The sequence below is a fragment of the Oryctolagus cuniculus genome, chromosome 13 (genome assembly GCF_051225735.1).
Source record: "Oryctolagus cuniculus isolate XC-2025 breed Fujian yellow rabbit chromosome 13, ASM5122573v1, whole genome shotgun sequence".
NCBI lineage: Eukaryota > Metazoa > Chordata > Mammalia > Lagomorpha > Leporidae > Oryctolagus > Oryctolagus cuniculus.
Window position 1 is genome coordinate 54387906 of NC_142879.1, and position 26064 is coordinate 54413969.

General features: G+C 52.6%; 2 long non-coding RNA genes across 5 annotated transcripts in view; one reads left to right on the forward strand and one right to left on the reverse strand.

Moving 5' to 3' along the window:
* LOC103350930 (uncharacterized) overlaps positions 1–26064 on the reverse strand; it is a 221876-nt gene that overhangs the window by 193553 nt on the left and 2259 nt on the right. The window contains exon 1 of one of the 2 annotated variants that reach the window (XR_016218997.1): positions 7709–7803. The exons of the other annotated variant lie outside the window; for it this stretch is intronic. This is a non-coding gene — a long non-coding RNA (uncharacterized LOC103350930). Of the gene's footprint in view, positions 1–7708; positions 7804–26064 lie in introns of those variants that run through there. 2 annotated transcript variants of the gene reach the window in all.
* LOC149122601 (uncharacterized) lies at positions 8842–14048 on the forward strand. 3 transcript variants are annotated; one of them, XR_016219005.1, is made up of 3 exons: positions 8842–8979; positions 10189–10394; positions 13250–13409. It is a non-coding gene; the product is annotated as an uncharacterized LOC149122601 (long non-coding RNA). The 3 variants fall into 3 exon arrangements; XR_016219003.1 differs by lacking the exon at positions 8842–8979 and adding an exon at positions 8996–9308 and having other exon boundaries at positions 13250–14048; XR_016219004.1 differs by lacking the exons at positions 8842–8979; positions 13250–13409 and adding an exon at positions 8988–9308 and having other exon boundaries at positions 10189–11169.

A 26064-nucleotide genomic window follows, 5' to 3' on the forward strand; every position in this document is an offset into this window, starting at 1 on the left:
CATCTGCACAACCTACTCTTTCATCAGATAATGACCTAGCCCTTGGGATGCACCTCCCGCGTGGCCCCAAGTCTGCACAGTGTCAGGGAGGCTTCCCTGCAGTTGCTCCCAGGCTGCCCTGTGCTGGTGGTGACACCCAGAAGCGTCCATGAGGGTCCTTGCATGCATCTACTCCTATAAAACCTGATCCTGGAGCCCACACTTCTCCTTCAGCTACTTGCTTGCATTCATTAATTCATTCAAAGGATAGACACGGTGTGACCACAAGGCCCTGCGAAAGAATGCAGAGAAGCTGAGGAAGTGATGGTGAACTCAACCAGCCGTGATTCTGTCTCTCATGGAACTTTCCTCTCTGAGAGATGAGCCACCAGAAGCAGAAAAACAAATGAATAAACCTGATAGTTTCTGTCAGTGATGAGTGCCATGAGAACATCAAGATTGACAGGGGCAGGGAGGGGTGGCATTGTGGTGCAGCGGGTTAAGCCACCACTTGCAATGCTGTCCTCCCATAGCAGAGGGCCAGTTCGAGTCCCCAGCTGCTCCACTTCCTATCCAGCTCCCTACTAAATGCAGTCCTGGGAAAGCAGCAAACGATGGCTCAAGTACTTGGGCCCCTGCCACCCATGTGGGAGACCTGGATGGAGTTCCTGGCTCCTGTCTTCAGCCTGGCCCAGCCCTGGCAGTTACAGGCGTTTGGGGAGTAAGCAGCAGAAGGAAAATCTCTCACTCTGTCTCTCTGTGTCACTTTGCCTTTTGAATAAATAAATCTGGAAAAAAAAAAAAAAAGATTGGCAGGGGGTGGGGTGGTCTAAATCATTCCCCGCCCAGGAAGGGGCACCTGAGTTGGGGCCCGAGTGATGAAGCTTTCAGGGCTGGGCTCCTAAGGAGGAGGCCCCAAGGCAGCCATGATGGAAAATCCATGTTACTAGCGGGGGAGGGAGCCCCTGCAACAAAAGGCGCTGTCCTAGTTCATCACATGCTGGCCTGGAGCCTGAGCAACTGTGTCCACCAGGGACAGCTCCAGGCCCTGCCACTCACGAGGCTTTGATGGACGCTCCACAGGTGCAGAGCTGCACGCACTTTGACAGAGTGGAAGCGAGTGCAGCTCACTAACTAGGGAGGCCATCTCTGTGAGGACATTCTGATAGCTTGCAGCTAGCTGGCCTGGTTTCCTGGGGTGACACCAGTGGGCCAGGAGCTGCTGACCTCCAAGTCCCACTGGGCCCAGCATCCAGGAGACTCCTGCCACCTAGCTCCTACCAACATCTCCTATGAATTGGCGCCAGATCCCAGCTTGTGGGTGAGACCTCCATGTAGCACTGGGTTCATTTCTCTGAAGAGGGACTGACACGGGCATGGCCAGGGGCTCTGGCTCTGGGCCCCTGCACCTAGCTGCCTCACACCTCTTATTCTCAGAAGCTCCCCTTCTCTGTGCCACGTGGGACATGTGCCAGGCCACACCGCGGGTGTGACGGGAGCGGCGTGCCTTCCCTGCTGAATGTGGCAGCTCTGCAGCGTGCTTCCTGAGGTGACGAATGACCTTGATTCACATTGGTGAAGTAATGGCTTTCGGCCTCAACCTTCTCATCCATTAGTCACGTTGCAACACAGCCCTCTCTCTGTGACACAGAACTCGTTCCCAGGAGCCAGCTCAGGGACTTGCAACGCCTCCCAGGCTTGGCTTACCAAACTCACAGCCGCACAATCAGTCCAGGTGCCCGGAACTGCCTTGGCCCACTGCCACTGAAAGCCCAGCAATGGGGACTTGGGAAGGCACAAGAGAGGAGGCCAGGAGCTGGGACTTGTTGCCAGCTCTCTCCCCTTGCTGTGTGACTTTGGGCAAATGACTTAATCTCTCTGAGCTTCAGCATCTATACATTGCCAATAATGATAAAAGCCCAGGGAGAGAAACAAATATTTTAAAATGGCCACAAAAACCCTTTGTAAAGTACAGGTGAGAGGGCTTCTGTTCCGGGGGAAAAAAGCAGTCTTGAGGGATGAACTTCTGAGCATTTATCCAAGGAGTTCTTGGAATCTCAGAGTGGAGGCCCCCAGATCCATTTGGGGGATGTGAACAGACACCCTCATACACAAGGTTTTCAGTGTGCCAGTGGCTAAACTTCCCAAGAAAAATGCACAGAATGAACCCCACGCGGCACCATGGAGCTGAATGATGAGATGCCAGGAGACTCCCCTGGATATAACACATTCATTCGCTGCACCTGTGTGTAGACCTGCACGTGGAAGCTACATTGTACTGATGGCTGCACGTGGATCCTCAAGTGAGACCCCCACGGCAGGCACGGGTCGTTTTCTTTGATCCAAGACCTTTTCTGGCCTCCTGTTTAAGGAGGAAGAATTAGTGAGCCTCTCAAAGTTGAATGCTGAATCAGTGACAAAAAAGAATCCCCACCCTGCTACCTACTGGAACCTTCTCTAATCAGTGACTCCTGTGGCTCACAAGGGCCCATCTCTGTTTAGAAAGGAACTGCTGACCTTTTAACCTTCCACTCTTATCAACCCAAAGAGGAGCAGCTCTAGGGTCCTTCCCCGCCCACAGGCAATAAGATCACCCTGGGGGACAGGGGTGGCTGGAGAGGAGCGGGCAGAGGGGCTGGCAGAGGGTGTTCAGCACGACAAGCCGGGTTTAGTCTGCCAGCAGTATTCACAGAGGCCTCCTCCAGCTCCGTTAGCAGAGGCCTGGTCCTCCTTGAAAAATGTGGGGGTTAGGCCCTGGGAGGCTCAGATGAATTAAACTCCAACGGCAGCAGACCCCCCTGCACCCTTCTTCTGCGTGATCTGAGAGGGAGAGGGAGAGTTGATGCAAGGCAGATGCCCAGCCCCTGTTGCAGCCTCTCCGACTCACCATGGCCAAGGCCCTCCTCTTCATTGCCCAGGTCTTCCCCATCTCAGTGCACAACTCCACCTTCCAGTCCACACCAACACCTAGAAACCACCCTGCACTCCTCCCACCTTCACACCCCACATCCACGAAAGCAGGTCAACGCGACCTTCCCAAAACGTCCTGAATCCTGACCACATACAGCCTGGTGCCCAGCGAGGTCCTCCCTACATAACCAGGCCCTGCTCAGGCCATCCCTCCTCACCCCCCAGGAGCAGGGTCCTCCTCCCTGACTTTCGGGCCAGACCACTCTCGTGCCCCTGTCAAGGCCTTTGTAGCAGCTGTTCCTGCCCCCTGGAGTGCTGGCTCCCCAGCTCTGGCTGCTTCTCACCGTTCAGGATTCGCTTGTATAGACTCCTTCTCTGGCCCTCTATTCAAAGCTGTTTCTCCCTCCTTCCCCTCTAGCCAACCTCTGTCTCATCGTGCATTCTTATTGTCCTTACAGCACATGTCGGTGTCGGAAACGATTCAGCCTCATTTTCAGTGTTGACTATCTGACTCCTACAAGCACCACAGGGGCGAGGCCATGTCACTCACCACTGTCTCCCCACTGCTTGGAACAATGCCTGGGCCAGACAGGGTCCTCAGAAAGTATGTGTCCACTCCCTCCAAGAGGGCAGGAACTGGAAACGAACTGAGCACGCCAGAGTACACCGACACCTCCCCGGGTCACCAATGGCCAGTTTCGACACCTCGGACCGCAGGGCACATGACGAGTCCCTGCCGTGGTGGCTGAGGCCTCTCTGCACTGGGGGAGAGGCCCTGGCCTCTTCCACTCTGGCCTCCTTCTCTGTGGCACCGCCCTGCTCCCCACAGGAGCTGGAGACAGGCACGGGTTGGCCCTAGCCCTCCACGTCCCAGAGCTCTGGCAAAGAGTGCCTTCTCCCTTTCTTGGCCTCACCACCAGGACAGACAAGCTTTTCCATTTCCCCATCTGCAAGACAGGGACAAAGAATGCTTTGTCACCCCACCTACTTCTCACGGGTGTTAGGAAATGACTGTTTGCTCGGAAAACACTTTGAGCAACTTGGGCAAAGGTGCCCATGGCTCAGATGACGCCTGCTGCCTTCGATCCAGGCCAGGGAAGGCTGTGCCAACCAGTCATCCGGTCACTGCCGCACCCCTGAGGGGCGGGAGGCAGGCACGGCGGCCTCTCCTGTGTCACCAAGGCTGCATCACCAAGCCCTCTGGCCGTGCTGTCGTCCCAAATATGCCCATGCGGGGTGTGTGCATGCACTCCTGGAGCTGCCCAGCCCACTGATTTCAGCAGAATATGAGCCTTCCGTAGAACTGGACCACGGCCCCCAGACGCCCAGCCTGCCCTTTCGCCGGGAAGGGCAGCTGAGGGTTACCTGGGGATAACCTATCTGAGCTCCTGCCATGCGAGGCAAGGCTGCAGCCTCAGTGCCAACCTCCCAGGCAAGTGGCCTTGGCTCCCAGCCCGAGGAGGGCAGAGCATAACCTGCAGGCACACAGGTGCCCCCTTCACCAGATCTGGGGCTCAGAGCCAACCACAGTGGCAGCGGCCCCCTCGTTACCGTGACAACCAGACCTGGCAACCAGCACTCTGCCCCCCAGAGGCACTGTTCCCGGCGCTGACCACACATATCCCAGGGCTGCCTGGAGCAGCCCAAGACTGAGGGTAGAGAAGGGTTGGGACACAGGCAAACCGAGGGCCAACGTGGCACAGCCACCATGGGCAGCAGCAAAATCTTAGCTTCAGCCCGGACTTTGGACTCTGAGCCCCAAGAGGTCTTTGGCCCTGCGGAATCCTACCAGGGCCACTGCTTCAAAATAAACCACACTCCAGAAAGGCGACTTAGCAGGGCACTGAGCAGACGGTGAACAACAGACTGTGTGCGTGTTTAATTATAACTCTCCCGAATAGGAAGGACTGGCTATATACAGTGCGTCTGCCTGTTACTAATTATATTTACTTTCAAACCGAGAGGGGGGACTCTTCTGCAGATGAGTCAGAAAAAAAGCCCTTGATTGTTCCGAGAGCAGAGGAAGGCCTCCTGAGGGTGCCTGTAACAGCGCCGTCGCCGCCTGACAATGGAAAACCTGAGCGCTGAGCCAGCCAACCCGAGTCAACACCTCCTGGTAGCTTTCCTGGCCCAGCGTCCCTTCAAGTCAGTGCCTGAACTGCATACCAAACTGCAATCGATAGGACAGGCCAGGAGCAGAGGTCTGGCCCTGATCGGCCAGCCCACACAGACAGGGTGCCTGTGCATTGGCTGTTACCTCTATGGGGAGGCAGCATTCCAGCTGAAACCAGCAAAGGTCTGTCCCTCACTGGAGGGAAAGCATTCTGACCAGATGGCCAAAATGAAAAGGTGTCCCTCCCCAGCCCCCAACCTCGGCCTCGGCACACACAATGATGTTATTAATCGCAACACCGGGACCAGCTTGAGTCACCCAAGGTCACCACCAAACCCGAAATGATCACCCCCGTGCACAGCACAAGTCATCTGTGCCTGGGAAGTGATTCGGCTATTGCACTATGCTGTTTGATTTTAGGTAGACATGGTCTCACACACACATACACACACACACACACACACACTCACAGCTCTGCCTATCTGTGTCTTTGACATCTGCACAGGTTAGGTGCATGTGATCCTTTGAGGCAGCCTGATCAGCAGACCCAGTCAGCCATCAGCTGCCTCCTCCTACACCACCCAGACCACACAGGCTGCCCTGCCCCCGCCCTGAATGTCCACCATGGAGTAAGCTGTAAAGGCAGTGGCCCAAGCTGTTCAAAGTCGCACTGTTCGGAATGACTTTTCCAATCATTTTTAAAATAGTCACACTTGTTTTGTTTGACTTCTTCCAGGAAGGCTGCACTGTTTTGGAAAAGGAGGGGGAGGAAATTAAAAAAAAAAAAAAAGTGAGCTCACTTCCTGAGTCTTTTCAGTATTTCCTCAGAGACAGAGCATGGAGAAGCTGTGAACAGAGGGCAGAGCGGTCGGAGGCGGGCAGCCCTCGGGCAGCAAAGACGGGCGCTCGAACCCTCCAAATCTGGTCTTCACAGGCCAGCTGCAGAGAAGCTGGGCTTAGCAACAAGACAGCACAGGAAGGCCTCGGAGAGCAGCAGCTCCCTCCCACGCCACCCCAGACCACGCTCCAAGAAAATACATCTAGGTCCGCTTTGGAATTTGGAATCAGTTTCCCTGTTTGCCCAGGCAAGGTTGAATTTTTCAATGAGATCATCCAGAAGAGAAGGCAGGAAGTGGACCTGGGAGGCTGATAATTAGAGACCTTGGAAAGAGCTGGGAGGGCAGCCAACACTTGTCAGAGTGCCTGGTCACACGTGCTTTGTTACCCACTCCTCATGGCCTCCCCAGGAAGCAAGTGGTGCACCCACTTCACAGGCAGGGCTGGGAGAGGTGAAGCAGCAAACCTCAAGGCACCCACCCATTCACACAGACCATGGCAGCCCTGGCGCTGTCTGCTCGCTCAGGTGTCTGCAGTCAGCTTGCTGGGTGAGCTGGCCCACGTGGACCACGTGGACAACTCCCACTAGAAGGAACACTTTGTGAAGACGGGGACTTATTCACAGATGTATCCAGTACCAGGCACAATGCCCAAGCACGGTAGCTGCCCAGTGTTGAAAGAATGAATGGAGGAGCAGAAATGTTTGCTGTGGAGGAGAGAAGGCTCAAAAGAGAAGCGATGGCCCCCCGAAGCACGCCAGCTGAGACGCACGTGGTTCCTTTTGAAAGCAGTGCCACTGACCCCCGCAGACAGAGCAAATGCCACGGCCTGGAGGACTTGGCTCCAGGACAGTGAAGCGGCCTGTGCATGTCCTGTGGAGGCACTGACCGTGAGTGTAGGGGGGAGACCCCTCATGTAGCATCTAGGACACAAGCACCCTCTCCACAGATGGAGAACCAAGAACAGAGAGCGCGTTGCTGCCTCCTGCAAGTGGCTTGGCAAGTCAGGGCCAGAGCTTGGGATCAGCCCTTTCAGTCCTGCCCGCAGTCCCTGACTGTACTGTGGATTGGAGTAGGATCTAGTGTTCAGAGTGATGGCCTGAATTCTGGATTTGCCTTGCCCACCCCTCAAAGTTTGGGGCTCCGGCCGCAGAGCAAGCTACCTTCTCCCACCCCGCGTTCCCTTGTTCTCCTCCCGGCTTGAGGGGATGGCGAAGTGAAGAGCAGGCCGAAGGAGGGCCCAGGAAAGTGTCTGGAGATACCCCCCGCCCCACCTCCTCACCAGGCTGAGGGCTGACCTTGCTCTCAGGGGGCTGCTGGGGTTTTGCCTTTCATGCTGGTTGTAAGCACAAGCGTTTCTCGGTGCCCACTGGCTGGTTGGGTTTTGGCCTGCCCTCAGCTCTAGAACAGCTTGGGAGAAACACAAGACCCTGACCTCCAAAGCCTCCCAGTCTAGCAGGCAAATCAAACAGGGCGGCCTGCTGGACGCCCCGAGGCACAGAAGCTCCGGCCGCGCGGTTGTCATCCCTGGCTTTTCAGTTCTACCCAGCACGGTCAGTGAGGAAGCGGAGCCACTCCAGCCTCAAACACAGCCCGTTTACTCCCTTTTGGCCTCTTCATTTCTTATTCTGCACAGTCAGTGTAAATGAGAAAGTGGGCCCAGTCATTTCTAGGAGCAATAAAAGTATGGAACTCTTAGCAAATCGCCCTTAATGAGGCCACATTCCGTTCCTGGGTCACACAGAGAAAATGCGGATTGACAGTTTGACTCAGCACCTCTCCTGCCCTCTGGTAGGTGGCCCTTGGGAGCTGCGGCAAAAATGACAAGCCCAGGGCCCAGTGACAGTCAGGACTGCCTTGTAACACATACCAAGAAACACCGGGAGACACCCGAGCCTGGACTTCGCAGACGGCACAGAGCACACAAACGCGGTGCCTTAGAATCCTCCCCAGAGGCTCTGTGACTTCAGCCTATCATATGACTTTGTTCTTAGAGCTACATTTTAACTGACAACGTTTAACAACAACTATGACTTATGGCCTTCTAAAATTGGCAGCAGAAAAATGAACTGAGGAAGTAATGGAAAAAAACCACAAATGAAGCCACTCTGTATTATGCACAATTTCTGTTGGGTTCTTTTTTTTTTTCTTTCTGTATGTGTGTGTACGTGTGTGTGTGTGTGTGTGTGTGTTTTCAAATGGTAGAAAATATTTTCCAGATACACTGTCCTGGCGTTCCCAAGCACATATTTATGCCAAGTTTATAAAAAGCAGCTGCAGACAGGGTTGACTGAAAGGCTTGCTCTGCTGTCTGGCTTCCAGAAGGTGCTTCAGTTCTCACTGTGTCACCAGGATGCAGACTTACCTTCAAAACTCGCTGTCTGCAACCTGCATCTGAACAGGAACAAGCCGGTGGCTCAAAGAGACCTGGATGAATGTTCTAAGTTTTCATTATCACACTTCTGATTTGCAAGGTGCTTGAGTCATGTGTTGTTACCATGTTCAAAATCCTCACACAGACACAGAAAGGAAAGTGTTCCAAGATTCATTTGACAAAAACTGGATGGCTCAGAGGGGCAGGGTGGCGTGAGCATGCCCAGCGGCTTTTCCAAAAGCCCCCACGGGTGGGTTCCTGACAACCTGCCTTTCCATCCACTGGCCCTGGGTTCAGCAAGGTGCCCTCTCCAGTGGCGTCTCTCTTTAAGGCTGTGGGTTCATCACTGCCCACCTCCAACAACTCAGGGACTCCTCAGCAGCTGTCCTCAGCTCCTGCACCCAAATCCTCACTCCCTTGCTGCAGGTTTTCTCACTGGCCTGGGGTGGGGACTCCCTTTACCCCCTCCCCCACTACTGGGATTAATGAAGACAATAATAACCTGCTTTGTAGCTCCCCTGGGGGTGACTAATTGGCTAATCTTGGGAAGGCCCTTTGAAGATGAAAAGCCAGGTATTACTCATGGGGTTGAAGGCATGCACCTGCCCCAGTCTGGGCCTGAGTCAGCAGAGAATGGCCTCCCACCTGCAAGCAAGCTGTGCAGGCCGGCCTGGGCCCCTGCTCAAGGTCAGGGTTGGCCAAACCGAGGTCTATGCAGAGAGCCCCTAACACCTCTCAAGCAAGAGGCCTCGGACGGCGTAGGCAGGGTAAGCCCCTCCGGCTCACCAGAAGCCTTGGAATAACTCTGCCAGGAGGTCAGCACACGTCAGGAGTATCAGTCAAGACAATATTTCCTGGTCATTGTTTGGGGAAATGCTTTTCTTTCAGCAAATTCCTCCCAAGCAGCGGCATTTTCTCCTTCCTCTCTCTGGAGTCCAGGGGCAGCTGGTGGGGGCGGTGGGTGGTGCTTTGGGAGCTGAGGTCTGGGGGCAGCTGGGCCTGTCCTCTTCCCTAGCTTGCGTCTCCTGAGCCTGCTCCCCACTTGTCTCTCGGGGAAGAGGAAGTGGCCTCAAGAACGGGGAACCCAGAGGCCCAAGTAAGTAGATTACCGCAAGGGTCCCTCCTGACCAAGCCACCACCCACCCTTGACCCGGGCGAGGGGGATTTTGACACAGTGGCAGCTGGGAAGCCAAGAACAGACTGCCTCTCAGCCCTGCAACTTAATGCCAAGATTCCTGGGCCAGAGACCCTGCTTCCTGCCTCTCTGCACATTCCTGCCATTCCTCCCCTGCACCTTCTCCCACTGCCTCCTCTCAGCTCTCTCCCCACTGCTGTTTTCTTCTTTCTTCTGGAAAACAAGTCACGTGGCCAGAAGGATTCCAGGCACTTCTTTCTCTTTCAGAGGCCCAAAGTCTTATCAGGTTTTCATGGCCTTTCCTCCTCCTGCAGATTATCTGCCGGAATGATGGAGGCCCCCAAAACACCCAGAATATAACCCCCCCCCAAAAAAAAAAAAAACCAGATGGAAGGACAAGCGCATGAGGGCAGGAAACAGGGCGGCGGCGGGGAGGAAGGGGTGCTCCTGAAACTGCACCCAACCGTGGATCCGACGGAGGGGCAGGTGGGGGGTGGGGGGGACCAGGCTAAGAAGTGATTCTGCTGTGTTTGGGAGGAGGCGGGTGGAAATGGGAGTTTGGAGACAATCAGGACTGAGGAGACGGTTTCTGGGGAAGCAGCCTCTTTTCTCCAGTTCTCATAGTGCCATCAAGTGGCTCAGGGAAAAGGTGCAGAGCAGCCGATGGCCCAGCTGAGCTGTGAGACAGGGACAGGGGCCGCCTTGAGCACCCTCCAGGGCCCAGCACATCTTTCCCTGGAACTGTCTGCAAGGAGGTGGGCAGATCTCTCCGGGGTGTACGTGCAAATATAATGTGGGATAACCTAAGAGCTACAGTGAGCCAAGTACTGTCTTCCTTCAGGACGTTTTATGGCGTCATCCTGCCCTGCTGGGATGTCCCCTGAGCCTGCGTTAGACGGAAGTCACCTGCCCACGAGACACAGTGGAGCATGTTTCCGATCTGAGGCACGGTCGGTGACCACAGCAAGCTCAGACCCTGGTCCATGTTGGAAGGAGAGCTGAGGACAAACGGATGTGGGGCAAGACCAGATGTGGCCTGCACACCAGGTGATCCATGAGCAAATTCCCAGCCATCCAGGGACACAAGTTGTTTTCTGGCATTCCACTTACTACCTATGCCTGTGTGCCTTTTTTTTTTTTAATTCTGCAAATCAAATCATCTTAAAAATATGAAAGTGAAGCCGGCGCCGTGGCTCAATAGGCTAATCCTCCACCTTGCAGCGCCGGCACACCGGGTTCTAGTCCCGGTCGGGGTGCCGGATTCTGTCCCGGTTGCCCCTCTTCCAGGCCAGCTCTCTGCTGTGGCCAGGGAGTGCAGTGGAGGATGGCCCAGGTGCTTGGGCCCTGCACCCCATGGGAGACCAGGAAAAAGCACCTGGATCCTGGCTCCTGCCATCGGATCAGCGCGGTGCGCCGGCTGCAGCGGCGGCCATTGGAGGGTGAACCAACGGCAAGGGAAGACCTTTCTCTCTCTGTCTCTCTCTCTCACTGTCCACTCTGCCTGTCAAAAATAAAAAAAAAAAAATATGAAAGTGGAGGCCAGCTTTGGAGCACTGCAGGTTAAGCTGCCATTTGCAAAGCTGGCATCTCATACTGGAGTGACAGTTCAAGTCCCAGCTGCTCCCTGCTAATGCTCCCAGACAGCAGTGGAAGATGACCCAAGTGCTTGGATTCCTATCACCCATGTGGGAGACCTGGATGGACTTCCTGGCTCCTGGATTTGGCCTAGACAGACCCTGGATGTTGTCGCCTTTTGGGGATTGAACAAGTGGATGGAAGATTACTCTCTGTCACTCTGCCTTTCAAATAAACAAAAATTTTTTTTTAATATAAAGGTGGGAGGCCAGTCCTGTGGTGTAGTGGGTTAAGTTGTTGCCTGCAATGCCAGCATCCCATATGAGCACTGGTTTGATTCTCTCTGCTCCGCTTCCAATCCAGCTCTCTGCTATGGCCTAGGAAAGCAGCAGAGGATGGTCCAAGTGCTTGGGCCCCTGCACCCGTGTGGGAGACACAGAAGAAGCTCCTGGCTCCTGGCTTCAGCCTGGCTGTTGCAGCTATTTGGGGGGTGAACCAGTGGATGGAAATCCTCTCTCTGTCCCTCCCTCTCTCTCTCTCTGTAGCTCTGCCTTTCAAAAAAAAAAGTAATTTTTTTTAAAAAATTAAACTGGTTTTTAAATTATTTTTTGGACAGGCAGAGTTAGACAGTGAGAGAGAGAGAGACAGAGAGAAAGGACTTCCTTTTCTGTTGGTTCATCCCACAAATGGCCGCCATGGCCAGCGCTGAGCCGATCCGAAGCCAGGAGCCAGGTGCTTCTCCTGGTCTCCCATGCGGGTGCAGGGCCCAAGCACTTGGGCCATCCTCCACTGCACTCCCAGGCCACAGCAGAGAGCTGGCCTGGAAGAGGGGCAACCAGGACAGAATCCAGCGCCCCGACCGGGACTAGAACCCGGGGTGGTGGCGCCGCAAGCGGAGGATTAGCCTATTGAGCCATGGCGCCGGCTTAATTCTTTATTAAAATAAATAAAAATCACATTCCTGAGGCCCAGGGAATGGGTGCAGATTAGGCGGGACTTTGGCCCCCACCCCTTTACCAGAACAGCTCCTACTTTACCCGCCTTCTACGTTTCGCTTTTTGGTAAGATTTTATATGAACACAAGGTTCCACAGTATCCTGGTAACTTCTGCAGGGATCTGCCTTGCCGTGGCTCTCAGGGTGGTCCACGTCTACCACACAGGCAGCCCGGAGGCATTCACACCACTTTCAGGACTCCTGGCCCCAGTCCTGGACTGCTGTAGATTTTACAAGTGCTAGACACCAGCCCCGGGGGAGCACCTCTGATTCTCCCTCCCTGGAAACTGACACAGAGTCAAAATGGGCGGAAGCCAGCTTTGCCAGAGCCTGAATGGCCCCTGGGGGCAGCCACCTTGCATTGCCCAGTGGAGCTGCCCAAGGCACCAGCCTGACTCTCTCGTTCCCATGGTACTCTGCCTTGGGCACTGTGTTCTACAGCAGATGGGAGAGGTTGGGAGCTGTCCAGTGGCCATTATTCTTACAGGTACAAAAGGTTATACAGGTTTTTTGTGCATTCTTGCATTGAAACTCTGGCAGTATAGCACAGTGGTGGTCTTCATCAGCTATAGCCATGTTTGAGAAATAGGAGAGAACTATTTGAAATGTGGTGAGACAAAATAAGAACTTTGCCTGACTTTTTCTTCACAGACATGACTGCACCCACACGACTATATTTGACATAATATAGAAAATTTTTGCTACTCAAAGCATGGAACAAAGAGCAGCAGTGTTGGCCTTGCCTGGTGCATGTTCCAAGGCAGAATCTCAGGTCCAGTCTAGACCTAATGAATAAGAATCTGCATTTCAGACCTCAAGGAGACTCACACACTGTCATAGACCAGCAGTTCAGAAATGCCACTCGAAGGGCAGGTGTTTGATGCAGCGAGTAAGGTGCAGCTTGGAATGCCTATCTCCCATGTTGGAGAACCTGGGTTCGGTCCCAGCTCTGCTCTTGATTCCAGATTCCTGCTAATACACACTCTGGGAGGCAGCTATGATGCCTCAATAGTTGGGTCCCTTGCCGGACACATGAAACACCCAGGTTGAGTTCCTGGCTCCTGGTTTTGGCCTGCCCCAGTCCCAGCTGTTGTAGATAACTGGGGAGTGAACCAACAGGTGAAAGGTATCTCTCCCTTTCAACCTCCCTCCTCTGCCTTTCAAATAAATAAAATGAAAAGAAAAAGGAAGGCTTGCTCCTCACTGAGGCTGGGTGGGTGGTATTCCTGTTGGTCTGCAGTATGACAGTGGCTTTGCCTGCCACACACTGCTTTTCACCAATTTTATTCCCATCCTAATACCTTTTTGGCTGTAAAATATGCTTTGTTTTAGGAAATGAAAGTGATCATGGATGTCATTTTGTTTTGTCTTATGTCTTCACAAGGCAAAATAAAACTTGGTTACCTATGTCTACCCTGTTGTGGCCTACACCCACATGCATTTTGGCCACCCAACAGATCACAGCAAGACCACCCATGTGCGTGCAAAAAATATCACCAATGGTCAAAGCAAACTGGACACAAAATCTTATGAAAATGGCCCTAGCACTTCAGCCAGAAAAACAACTGTACGAAGACAGCCTTCATGGCTGAACACCCAAACATATCCATCTTGCTTTCTCTGTCATCTCTCCTGGAGAAAACAGGAAGTCATGCAGCACACAAGAACCAAGCAGAGGTGAGAAACTATGCCATGCAGCCAAGAGGGGCGATTTTCCTGAGTGAGGGCTGGGAGTGATTCTCTGCTACTCTGGGAAGAACGAAACTAGTGCCTGGCACAGCGAGAGTGCAGGAAGACTGGGAAGCCACTGGCCTCTGGGGCCCACAGAGAGATGGGAGCCACTGAATTCCACAGTCCCCAACCCTGCTTAGAGGCCAGCCCCTGCAAAGGCGCAAAGTCCTGGGATTCTCAGCATTCCACAGCCCAGCAAATAACAATGGCAATGGTTGTGGCATTTCAGAACAAGCTTGGAAATGCTTAAATGTCAAAAATGAATGATGCAGAAAGACTTGTGGGAGAAGGGAAGAGACAGAAGCTGAGCTGGGAAACAGCCAGGCAGAGGGGCACCAGAGGGACCGCTGGTTAGCGCGTCTGTGGACTGGAAAGTCTTTTCATACAGGGGTACTCAGAAGCCAGAAAACATCTTGAGCTGTCACAAGAAAGTGAGGTGGCAAAAATGAGCAGATTAATGAGGCGTGGCTTTGATGGCGGAGCTACCCTCTGATTTGTCGGACGATGTCACTGAGCAGGGTGTGCTGGTGTCCCAGCCCACCCCAGCCCAGCTAGACCCAGGCGAGGTCTCTGAAGCCACACACAACAGCAAGAGGCCCTGAGGAACCAGCCAGCTCCCACACGGAAGGTCAGATCTGTCACTGGACTCCCATGGGCCCCACGGGCCCCTCCAGCAGGGAAGGGACACAGTGGTGGTGGCCTCTCTGAGCCCATCCTCACCTGGGTGATGATGCACCCTGCATGTCCAGGCAGGAAGCCAGGCTCAACTCTGCCCTCTTCCCCAGCCTGTCTCACCCACCTTCCTGACCTCAGTGGTCTCACATGAGAACTGACAGGCCAGGGCTGGGTAGTGGTGACGTCCCCCTTGGACACCAAGATTCTAGGGTTCTCAGGAATGGGAATCCTGAGGTTTAACCTGCTGAGCAGGAAGTAAGCCCTGATGTTTCCATAGCACGTTCCAACTCCCAGAGTGTTTGCAAACCCGTCCTCTGATCGTCCTAAAGAACCTGCAAATCTAAAAGTACCATTTTGTAGAGAAGGATATTGAGGCTGAGAAAGGAAAATATGACGTTTCCCAGCACCACGGTCTTCATGGTGAGTCAGTGCTGGTTCTGTAACCTCAGCTGCCTGTGGGAATCGCCATCCAGGAGGGCTGCCGCAGGTGGCCCTGGCCAGGACTGGGGACCGCAAGCTCTGGGGTCAGCTCACTCCCGCCACCTTACCGCTCAGTTCTGCTCTCTTGCCAAAGCTTCACTTTGTACCCCATGCCCTGTGGGACGGCGTCCCAGATTTATTGACCTGTGAACCCCAGCAGGAAAAGAAATGGGTCCGTCTTCTCAGCAGGGTGTCCCCAGTGCCAGACATTTGGGTGCTGAGTAAAGATCTTGTCTGGCTGCCCCTCATCATCCGATGTTCTGTGCTCACGCTTCTCTTTGGACCCCTTTCTTTCTTTTTCGAATTCCAGGGGCACAAAGACAGAGTTCCCATCCACTGGTTCACTCTCCAAATTCCCACAATAGCTGGGTCTGGGCCAGACTGAAGCCAGGAGCTAGGAACTCAATCTAGGTCTTCTATGTGGGTGGCAGGGACCACTTACTTGAGCCATCACCTGCTATCTCCATGGTGTACATTAGCAGGAAGCTGGAGTCAGGAGCTGAAGCCCAGAGTCAAATCCAAACACTCCAACACAGGATGAGGGCATCCTAAGCTGCTTCTTAGCCACTACCCCAAACTCTGGCCCCAGACAGACTCCTTCCTTAATCTGCTGTTTCCATGGACTCTGGTCCACCCAGACCCAATTCATCTCCACCCCAGCCCAGAACTGGCGGCCAGAGTCACTCGTGTTGGGATGAGAACCTCACTTCTCCATCCCCACTGGCCACCTCCCAAACAGGCCAGGTCTACCCAGCCCAAGCAGGCAGAGGTGCCCACCTTGCTGACTGTGGTACTAGCAAGAAGGGGGGCATAGGAGATGGACCCACAGGGCCCTCTCCATCTGTGATATGTTACAAAAACACTACAAGAATGGGAACCTGACTGTTGCAACCTCATCCCCACAAAAGGAATTTCCACAGAGATCAGGTGCAGGGACCCTTATGCTGCCTGCCTGTCTCACTTGGCTTCTCACACTTACACCCCTCAAACAAAGAGGATTTGCCCCCAAGGGCCTCCATGAGAGCTTATTGATTAATATAAAGGTTTTCAAGTTGTTTGTAATGTGTTTTAAAGACAATTTACATATTTTCTAAGGTTGAAACTTCAGAATTTTTTAAAATTTTTTAAAAGATTTATTTATGTATTTGAAAGAGTTACACAAAGAGAGGAGAGGAAGAGAAAGAGAGAGGTCTTCCATCCACTGGTTCACTCCCCAGATGGCTACAATGGCCAGAGCTGCACCGATCCGAAGCCAGGAGCCAGGAGCTTCTTCTGGGTCTCCCACATGGGTGCAGGGGCCCAAGCACCTGAGCCATCTTCTACTACTTTCCCAGGCCATAGAAAAGAGCTGGATGGGAAGTGGAGCAGCCAGGACTGGAACCAGTGCCCATATGGGATGCCGGCGCTTCAGGCCAGGGCATTAACAGGCCACAGCGCTGGCCCCAGAAAGTTTTTTTTTTAACCACCACCCCAACTCTCCAGCCCCTCAATGAAAAGGCATCTTGATTTGGTCATCTGCCACTAAAAAAAAAAAAAAGAAGAAGAAGAAGGAAGGGAGGGAGGGAGGGAGGGAGGGAGGGAGGGAGGAAGGAAGGAAGGAAGGAAGGAAGGAAGGAAGGAAGGAAGGAAGGAAGGAAGGAAGGAAGGAAGGAAGGAAGGAAGGAAGACAGCCTTGTAAACAACCTTCCCCAGCCTCCAGACCACTGAGACCATGATCATTGTGAGAGAATGATAGGATAGGACAAGCTGGCACATTCCTGGGTGATCCTGCCTCCTGTCCAAGGGTAAACAGCCCCAGAAGAAAGGGAAGTGGAGGTAGCACCTATGTCACCAGGCATCTGTCTGCGATTCCTGAATGGTCGGTGACTTGCAAGCATCACCCACACACTTCCTTGTACAGCACCTACTCTGTTCTTCTTCATCCCTAAGAAATCAGGCTGCTGGTGCAGAGCCCTAAAAAGATGTGTATGGGTGGTGGCCTGGGAGAGGTGAGGCAATGCTAATGTTCAGCTAAGCAGGGAAGAATAGCCCAAGAGCATCTGTACTGGCTCCCCATGTTCCAGAAGCCAGCAGTCCCAGGTTGACCTTCCTAAGCGGAAGCATTTGGGTAGGACCTGGATGGCCTTAGCCTGCTGCAGAGAAGGGGTCACAGCAAGGCAAACCCTCCTCAGGAGCATAGCCTCGAGACTAAAGACCACAGCCTCCCAACTCTTGGGACACTCGTGGGTCCCCGTCTAGGCACAGCAATGGCAGCACCTGAACCACTCCAATCTACAGGGCCCGGAAATGGGGTTAAAAGGAGGGATGGTTGGACATCTTAGCTGGGTATACACACAGAACTTACTTTAGCTGCCTGCCCTGGATAAATGACCCTGAATGGTCTGCTTCTCCATGGCTGGACCATGAAGGCTGAGCAGTGGCTGGATTTGTGTCTATCCCACATAGTCCCTAGGCCTCTGGATCTACCTCTCAATGCAACCACTAAGAATTCCTCTTATCATAAGATAAGGTGGGGAAGAGGTTCCCACAATAACAGGTTCACAAAAGGCAAACGGCCTCCCTCCAGTAGCTCAGACTGTCAGGCTGGCGTTGGTCCTCAGCTGCCTGGGAGGACTCCAAAGTGTCTCCTTTTCTCCTTTCCCTTCTTCATCCCCCTCCCTCGCCTCCTTCTCTTCCTCATTTTTTAAATATTTATTTATTTACTTGAAAGAGTTACACAGAGAGAGAGAGATAGAACTTCCACCCACTAGTTCACTCCCCAGATAGCCACAATGATCAGGGCTGGGCCAGACTGAAGTCAGGAGCCAGGAGCTTCATCTGAGTCTCCCATATGGGTACAGCAGCCCAAGCACTTGAGCCATGTCCTGTTTCTTTTCCCAGACCATTAGCAGGCAGCTAAATCAGAAGTGAAGTGGCTGGTATACAAACCAGTGCCCACAAGGGATGCCAGTGTCGCAGGCAGTGGCTTTACCTCTATGCCACAACACTGGCCCCGACAGTACCTTCTTCACAGTAGAAGCCTCAGTGAACAGCATAGACTCTCTCCCGCCCAACTTGACTTTCTTTTTTTAAAGATTTATTTTATTTATTTGAAAGACAGAGTTATAGAGAGAAGTAGAGACAGAGAGAGAGGTCTTCCATCCACTGATTTACTCCCCAGATGGCCGCAATGGCTGGAGCTGCGCCAATCCAAAGCCAGGAGCCAGGAGCTTCTTCCTAATCTCCCACACAGGTGCAGGGGCCCAAGGACTTGGGCCACCTTCTACTGCTTTCCCAGGCCATAGCAGAGAGCTGGATTGGAAGAGGAGCAGCCAGGTCTAGAACCTGCACCCATATGGGATGCCAGCACTTTAGGCCAGGGCGTTAACCCACTGCACCACAGCGCCGACTCCCCAACTTGACTTTCAAATAAAATGAAAATAAATTTTAGGCCAGCGCCGCAGCTCAAAAGGCTAATCCTCCGCCTGCGGCGCCGGCACACCAGGTTCTAGTTCCAGTCGGGGTGCCGGATTCTGTCCTGGTTGCCCCTCTTCCAGGCCAGCTCTCTGCTATGGCCTGGGAGTGCAGTGGAGGATGGCCCAAGTGCTTGGGCTCTGCACCCCATGGGAGACCAGGAGAAGCACCTGGCTCCTGGCTTCGGATCAGCGCGGTGCACCGGCCGCAGCGCGCTGGCCGCAGCAGCCATTGGAGGGTGAACCAACGGCAAAAGGAAGACCTTTCACTCTGTCTCTGTCTCTCTCTGTCTCTCTCTCTCTCTCTCTCTCTCTCACTGTCCACTGTGCCTGTCAAAAAAAAGAAATTTTAAAAATTTTGAAGAGGAAAGAAGACATAGATGATGTGGTCCAGCTCCCTCATTAGGGCCAGTCTCTGAGGGACACTGGCCACACTGGCCTGCACCTGGGGCAGAGTACAGACCTCCAAGGAAGGGAGCCATGGCCAAGGAGGGAAGTCCTGTGCCTTCCTCATCCTCGGGAACCATGTGCTGGGGGCAGAGGGCAGCCCAGGGATGCCTGAATGTCCATCAGCAGAGATCTTCCTATAGTAGCGTAGAGGTGTTGGGAGAGAGCTTGGGGCCAGGCAGACACAGTCAGCTGCACACTCACTTCTGCCCCTCACCATCTCAGCCCACGACTCAGTGGCCAGTTCCTCGAAACAGGAGGAACACCCCCTACCAAAGCCTCAGGATAAAGCACCCAGAGCCCAGCACACTGTACGTGCTCAATAAGTAGCTGTGATTTCAGGGCCTCCTCTAGTAAAGTGACACCAACACCCCAATTCTCGGGCCAGCTTCAATTCTACCTGGAATGAAGGGTGAGGGGGTCAGCCCCTGAGCAGCAGGGGGCCAGCCCCCTCACACATCCATACCCTGATCTTCCCTGGGAAGTTCCCACCCCTTCCCAGCAGGTCAGCCTTCTGCAGCCCTGACAGTGCCCTGATGGATGTCACAGGAGCTCACAAGTGCCCAGCCCTGATCTTTAAACAGCCACTGCCACAATCTGGCAAATGCAAGAACGTCATTCCTGGTGCTGTGGCCTGGAGGCCAGCACCACCCCTACGTCTGAGGGGGCCAATCCCAACACAGGAAGGAGAGGAAGATGCACCTGGCAGGCCAAATGCTGCAGGAAGGAAGGGAAGGAGCAACAGCCCCTCTACGTGCAGCACCTGCTCAGGATCTGGGGCATAAATGGTGCCCCACCTCCAGTGCCCCGGGCTCAGCTCCCCAGCCCCTGAGTTCCTTGCCACAGTTCCCTCCTGGTCCTGATCTCATTTGCTACAAACACCTGCTTTATTCCTTGTCTCCCGTTGCACTGTGAGCCCTGGGAAGGGGCGAGATCATCGGCTGGGCGAGCCTTGTGTCTGCTGTATGTGTTCTGCACAAGCAAGCTCTCACTAAATTTGTGATGAATGAGTAAAACAGCACATGATGCACACAAATACGAAGGTCTGCTAATACGTGCTTAGGGGATTACATCAGCTGCGAGAGTGGTGATGGAAGCTGCAGCCAGGAGGCTAGGACGCTGCACTTCCTGCATGTGACACTAGATGGCAGCCAGCACACCAAAAAGGAGCTGCAGGGGCAGGCTGGAGGGGAGTGTTTCCAGTACACCCAGGTTCAAAGAAGATTACGAGAGCTGAGCCTAGGGGCTGGCGCTGTGGCACAGCAGTTAAAGCCGCCTTCTGCAGGGCCAGCACTGCATATGCTCCACTTCCGAGTTGCTTTCCCAGGCTAAGCAGTAGAAGACGGCCCGAGTCCTTGGCCCCTGCACCCGCGTGGGAGACCCAGAAGAGGCTCCTGGCTCCTGGCTTCGTATCAGTGCAGCTCTGGGCAGCTCAGGCTGTTGCCGTCATCTGGGGAGTAAACCAGTGCATGGAGGATCTCTCTCTCTCTCTCTCTGCCTCTGCTTCTCTGTAACTCTGCCTTTCAAATAAATAAATCTTTTTTTTTTTTTTTAAGAGCTGATCCTATAGGATAGTGGAAGTGTGAGATCCTCTTTATGTTGACTTTGCATAAATGAGTCAGGATCAGTGGAACACGCTGTACTAGAGTTCTCGAGAGAAACAGAACAGGATGTGTTTGTATAGAAAGACTGCCCATGTGACTGTGGAGCTGCAGTGTGGGGCAGGGGGCAGGAGAGCCAGGTGAGCCAAGACTGCGGATGAAGTCTGAAGACCCCTATTGGGGCACCCTCCTTGCTCAGGAAGGTCAGACTTTCTAATCAGACTGGACAGGGCCAACCACGGTAGGGAAGGCTGCTTTCCTCCGAGTTCACTGTTCTGTGTTAACCCCACAAAAATGCCCTCCCAGATGAGACATAAAATTGGCAACCACTCTTTGAGCTTTTGGTGCAGGGAAGCAGGGTCTTGCATGACGAGCTGCACCCTCCATCTCTTTGGGGACCTCTGCCAACAGCCACATGGTGAGTACAAAGTGTGGAACCCAGAGCTGCTCCCTCCCACAGAAGCTCAGGGCTTTGGCCACTCCTATCTTATTGCCACTGGCACCCCAGAAGGCAGAGCAGGGAAACCGACCCATGGCAGTCAATATTTTAAAGCTTTCTGTGGGGGCCAGTGCTGCAGTGTAGCAGGTTAAAGCCCCATCCTACAGTGCTGGCATCCCATATGGGCGTCAGTTCAAAACCCAGCTGCTCCACTTCTGATCTAGCCCTCTGCTATGGCCTGGGAAAGCAGTACAAGATGGCTCAAGTCCTTGGGCCCCTGCACCCATGAAAGAGACCCAGAAGAAGCTCCTGCCTCCTGGTTTCAGATTGGCCCAGCTCGGGCCATTGTGTCTACTTAGGGAGTGAACCAGCGGATGGAAGATTGATCTCTCTCTTTCTCTCTCTCTGTCTCTCACCTCTCTGTAACTGTCTTTCAAATAAATATTCAATAAACAAATAAATAAATAAATAAGAACAATGAAGAGCTGTTTTTAAAATAAAAAAATAAAGCTTTCTGTGAATTGACTGAAAGGGCTTTCACTGCAGATGAGTGAGCCGAGAGGCAAAGGAAGAAATTTTACTCTCTTAGCTGAACGTAGCTGAAATCATAGAAAAGAAAGAGCTATTAGCAGGTTCACTAATTGGAATGGTGTTTACATTCCCAGTGTCAACTGGAAATATTTATTTACTGTGTAAAGGAAGTCCTCTGAGCTTGCGTAATTGTTAGAACCTTGCTGAAGTGAGGCGGTTCTGGGTGTATACCCACACCCAACAGTTTCCTAAATGACTACTTGCTAAGACAAGGCAAAAACTTGCCTCGGCTGCTGAATTATTGTCTCTCACCATAAAACTGCAAACAGCATGTTATTCTTCCATGATGGAGTTTTTAAAGCAATTATTCTCGGGGCTGGCACTGTGGTGCAGTTGGTTAATGCCCTGGCCTGAAGTGCCGGCATCCCATATGGGCGCCGGTTTGAGACCCGGCTGCTCTACTTCCGAACCAGCTCTCTGCTGTGGCCTGGGAAAGCAGTGGAAGATGGAGCAAGTTCTTGGGCCCCTGCACCACATGGGAGACCAGGAAGAAGCTCCTGGCTCCTGGCTTCGGATCGGCGCAGCTCCGGCCATTGTGGCCATCTGGGGAGTAAACCAGCGGATGAAAGATCTCTCTCTCTCTCTCTCTCTCTCTCTCTCTTTCTGCCTCTCCTCTCTCTGTGTAACTCTGACTTGCAAATAAATAAATAAATCTTTTTTAAAAAAAGAAATTATTCTCGGTAGGGGTGAGGGGATCTTTAATTTGTGTTCATACAAGGTCAGCATAATAACAGTATAAAAATCCCTTTGTTTAAAGCAAAATCAGGCCATTTGTAATAGACTCACAAAAACTGCAGGGGGAAAATTATGCTTAATCACAGGAGATAACCATCCTTTGCAGTCTGATTTTTAAATTAAAGCTTCCAAATACACAACATGAGGGATGATGTGGCAAGGTTTCTATGGGAGGAAGCCACTACGGCCTGACCCTTGGTCCCACTGAAGCCTTGATGCCTGAAGCCTTGACAGCACCAAGCCCTGTCTACGACATGTGTTTTCCTGTATGTCCTGCGGTGCTGGCCCCGGGTACCCAACTTAATCAGTCCTTCCATATTGTATGCCCTGGTGACTGCTTTGCATCATGACTCTTGCACCTTGGGACTGTTCTAAGTAAAGTAAGAGTGATCTTGACACGAGCACTGTGGCCCCAGGACAACATGATAACTGAGTGGCTCATGGGCTGGTGGCGTGGATACTGCAGACACACTGAACAGAGAGATGACTCGCGTCCCAGGTCACATGAAGAACAGTGAGATTTCATCACGCTCTTCAGAACAGCATGGAATTTAAAAACTTATTTCTAGAACTTTCCATTTAGCATTTTCAGACTGTGGTTGACCTTGGGTAACTGACACTGTGGAAGGCAGAACTGCCAATGGTAGGAACTTCTGTATTCTTATGAGGTCACATCCAATTCCCTAACAAAAGCTACAACAGTGGAAGCTGACTCTGGGCGATGGGCCTCCCTCTGGGAACAGACAGACCCCTTCAGAGAGTTCCAGGCTCCAAATGGAACCTGCACTTGTGGGATCAGGGCTCTCTGCTGACACCCAACAGAGATGGGCTGAAGCTTGAAGGACGAAGGAGGGAAGAAGGGAAGGAGGGAAGGAAATGACAGTCACAGAGGAAAGTTTGTAAACCATGCCTTTCTCACAGCCCGATTATTTTGCTATCTGACTTTTCCAGAATGCTTGCAATTAAGAAGGTATAAACAGGATAAATCTAGGAAGGAAGAATAGGCCACGTAGGAGTGAGAATTCCAATCCCCTATGGCTACTTTGCAAACCACGGAATCCATTTTCTTTGCCCCCAGCAGCTGAGGTCAGTGTCAGGAGGGCTCCCGAACGGCAGATGAGGGGCTCCCTGGGCAGCACCTCCTGTACCTCCACGGCTGCTGGCCGCTTGGCCTTGGCTCCCCACCAGCAACACAGAGCCACTGAGAGCCAAGAGAGCACGGCCCGGCCCACACCAACCACAGCAGCCCTCAGGGATGTGCTTCCTCCCAGTTGTCCACACAGGATAAAGAACTGAATGTGAAACTCTCAGGCTGTGAGAAACAATGTGGTCTGGCAAGAAAATCTCGGCAAACCTTGTTGATGCCGAAGAAAATGGGTGTGAAGCGGCTCTCCTGAGAGTGCTTCTTTCCCCTGGGCGATGGGCTTCTTGCAGGCAACCCCAGTGGATCTGTGAGGACTTAGACGAGCTAATGGGCAGTTAGGTCAGGTCCCTGCCGGAATGAGAAAAGGGACAGAGTGCTTTTAAGAGTGGACACAGTGTTTGCTTTTTCCCAGAGGCTGCCTTCAGCAACACTTAGTTTTATCATGAGAGCAGGATAGACAGGATTACCAATTCCAGCCCTCTGATATGGTAGAATGTGAAGGCCATGCCAACGTGGTCGCTGACAAGCGTCAGTTATTCAGGAATGGCTTCAGAAACCACCTGGCAATGGAGGCTGCCTGGCAATAGGCTGTGATTGGTTAGGGCATAAACCGCCCCTTGACTGGATTGGCTGCCTCGGCTATATAAGCTGCTGTACCAACTGAAATAAACGAGTCTGCAGGCTGCTCACCTCTGGCCCGCTTTCACCCAACTCCCAGGGTCTATGTGGTGACTCCACGCCTCTTGCCCCCACCATGCTCCTCCTCTCAAAACGAATCCACAGCAACACTCTGATGCGTTTTTATCCCTGCCTCTGGTTGTTATCCCAGCCCTCTGATTGGTTAAATTTAGGTAGCCACTTTTGTGCATAAAAAAGAGCCAGCACCCACAAGCGTCCCAGGCAATGCCTCTTGGAGCCCCCATCCTGACTTGCTTGGGCAGGAGGTTTCTCACTTCAATAAATCTTGCTTGGCTCACTGTCCCTGTCCACATGGCAATTCCTCAGTGTGAGGCAAGAACCAAGATGGCCTTCACCCTCCCACAAGAGAACAAGTGTGTTCCTTTTCCAAGCAGGAAGCGGCCAGGGATGACTCTGGAAGAGAAACAGGACTGAACTCCAGCTCTCTTTGTTCCTGGCAGATCTTCCAATGGCAGTGAATTTTTAACCCAGTCCAAGCCCCAGGTGTTCCAACTGCAGGAAGAGGTCAGCTAGCTGAATGATGACTCTGGGCAGAGACAGAGAATCAGGACTGATCTCAGTGCCGTGAGAAAAAGACAAAGATGGGCCAAGAAGGGGCAAAAGTGAAAACAGTGAGATAATGCAGATGGAAGGGGGTAAAAGAGGAAGAAGACAGCTTCTATCCACCTTGGGACCACAGGTAAGTTTTATCAGAGGTGCTGATTCTTCCTTACTGTTTAATCCTGGTGAGTTAACATTTTATGAACAAGACTTTGCCTTTTGCCTTGGCTGCCACTGTTAAAGTGAATAGGTAGATGTCAGACTATATGTGTAAGAGGTGCCAAAGGAAATGGGAATTGCTGTGTGGTGAAAGGAGGAAAAATGTAGAGGCAAGCCCACAATTACATATCAAAAGTCTTCTCGTTGTTCAATAACCTGATTGAGAGAATCCCAGCCCTCTCTCTGGGGGCAGCTTAGGGCTATCTCATCAGCCCTGCACCAAGGCAGCCATTACGATTCTACACCCGTGAAGCCCTCCACCCAGCTGGACAGCCCAGATAGGTGGGAGGACCTAAATCCAAACCCATACAAGCTCCAGTCTGAATGCAGACTAGGCTCTCGGTTCTTTCCTGAAATGCTCACCTGCTCAGCCAGGTATACCCTCCTCATGAAACTTGGCTTCACTATTCACTCGCCCTTCTGTGTCCACACCTGCACACTGCATCGTCACAAGACATGGAACGTATGAGGCTGGCAGCAATGACCCACTCCCGCTTCACCAGGAAGCTCAGAGCTAAACTCTGGTTCAAATAGAGCAGCTCTCTGTAGGCCAAGGTTTATTCCCCCTGCATTACTGCCGGTCCTTTCTGGAAGTAGTCAGGCAGACTGAGCATTTATGAGTTCCTGGCTGCCCTCCATCCATTCCCCCTTTGGTGACTGAACGTCAAATTCCCTCCAGGAACTACCCTTCCCCTACCCCTAACCTTATGTGGTTGGAGAGAGTGCTCCACCTCCATCTCAGGAATGAGGCATGGAACAGAGGCTTTAGCCAAGCAGTTACGCTATGTCCCTGGCCAGAGCAGTGGTTGGTTTCCAGGTGGGGATATGTGCCAACTGGAGCTAATCAGATGCAAAAAATAGCTTTCCAGGAGTAACGGTTAGAAATTGTTCCACTAGACTTGAAGTTGGAAGGACACGTTTGAAACCACCATAGCTGTACTATGACCATGCACAAAGCATGTGGCTAAAAACACAGCCCAACTGAGAGGGGAAACCTGTGGATGAAAAGAGACATAGAAACCAGCTCTACGTTCATGGAAACCCCAGAACTAGCTGCAGCCCCAAACCCACCTGCCATCAAGCAACAAAGCCCCTGCCAGTTCCAGTGTGATCTGAGTTTGTGTCAGTCACAAGAGAAAGTGTCCCAACTGGCACAGTAGACTAGACAAAATGCTACCCTTTCTCTTCTTTTGCACGAGAATAGCATATGGTTCTGGCAAATACAAAAAAAAAAATACAGGAAAGTTTAAGTAAGAAGCAAAACTCACCTGCAATCCCATTACCTAGTGAAAATGGTAAAATGGATTTACTCTGCCCCAAGCTTACTTTGAAGACAGCAAAAAACACCCGTCCTGAGCATCTTCCAACACATCAGTTGCCCAACACCAAGTGCT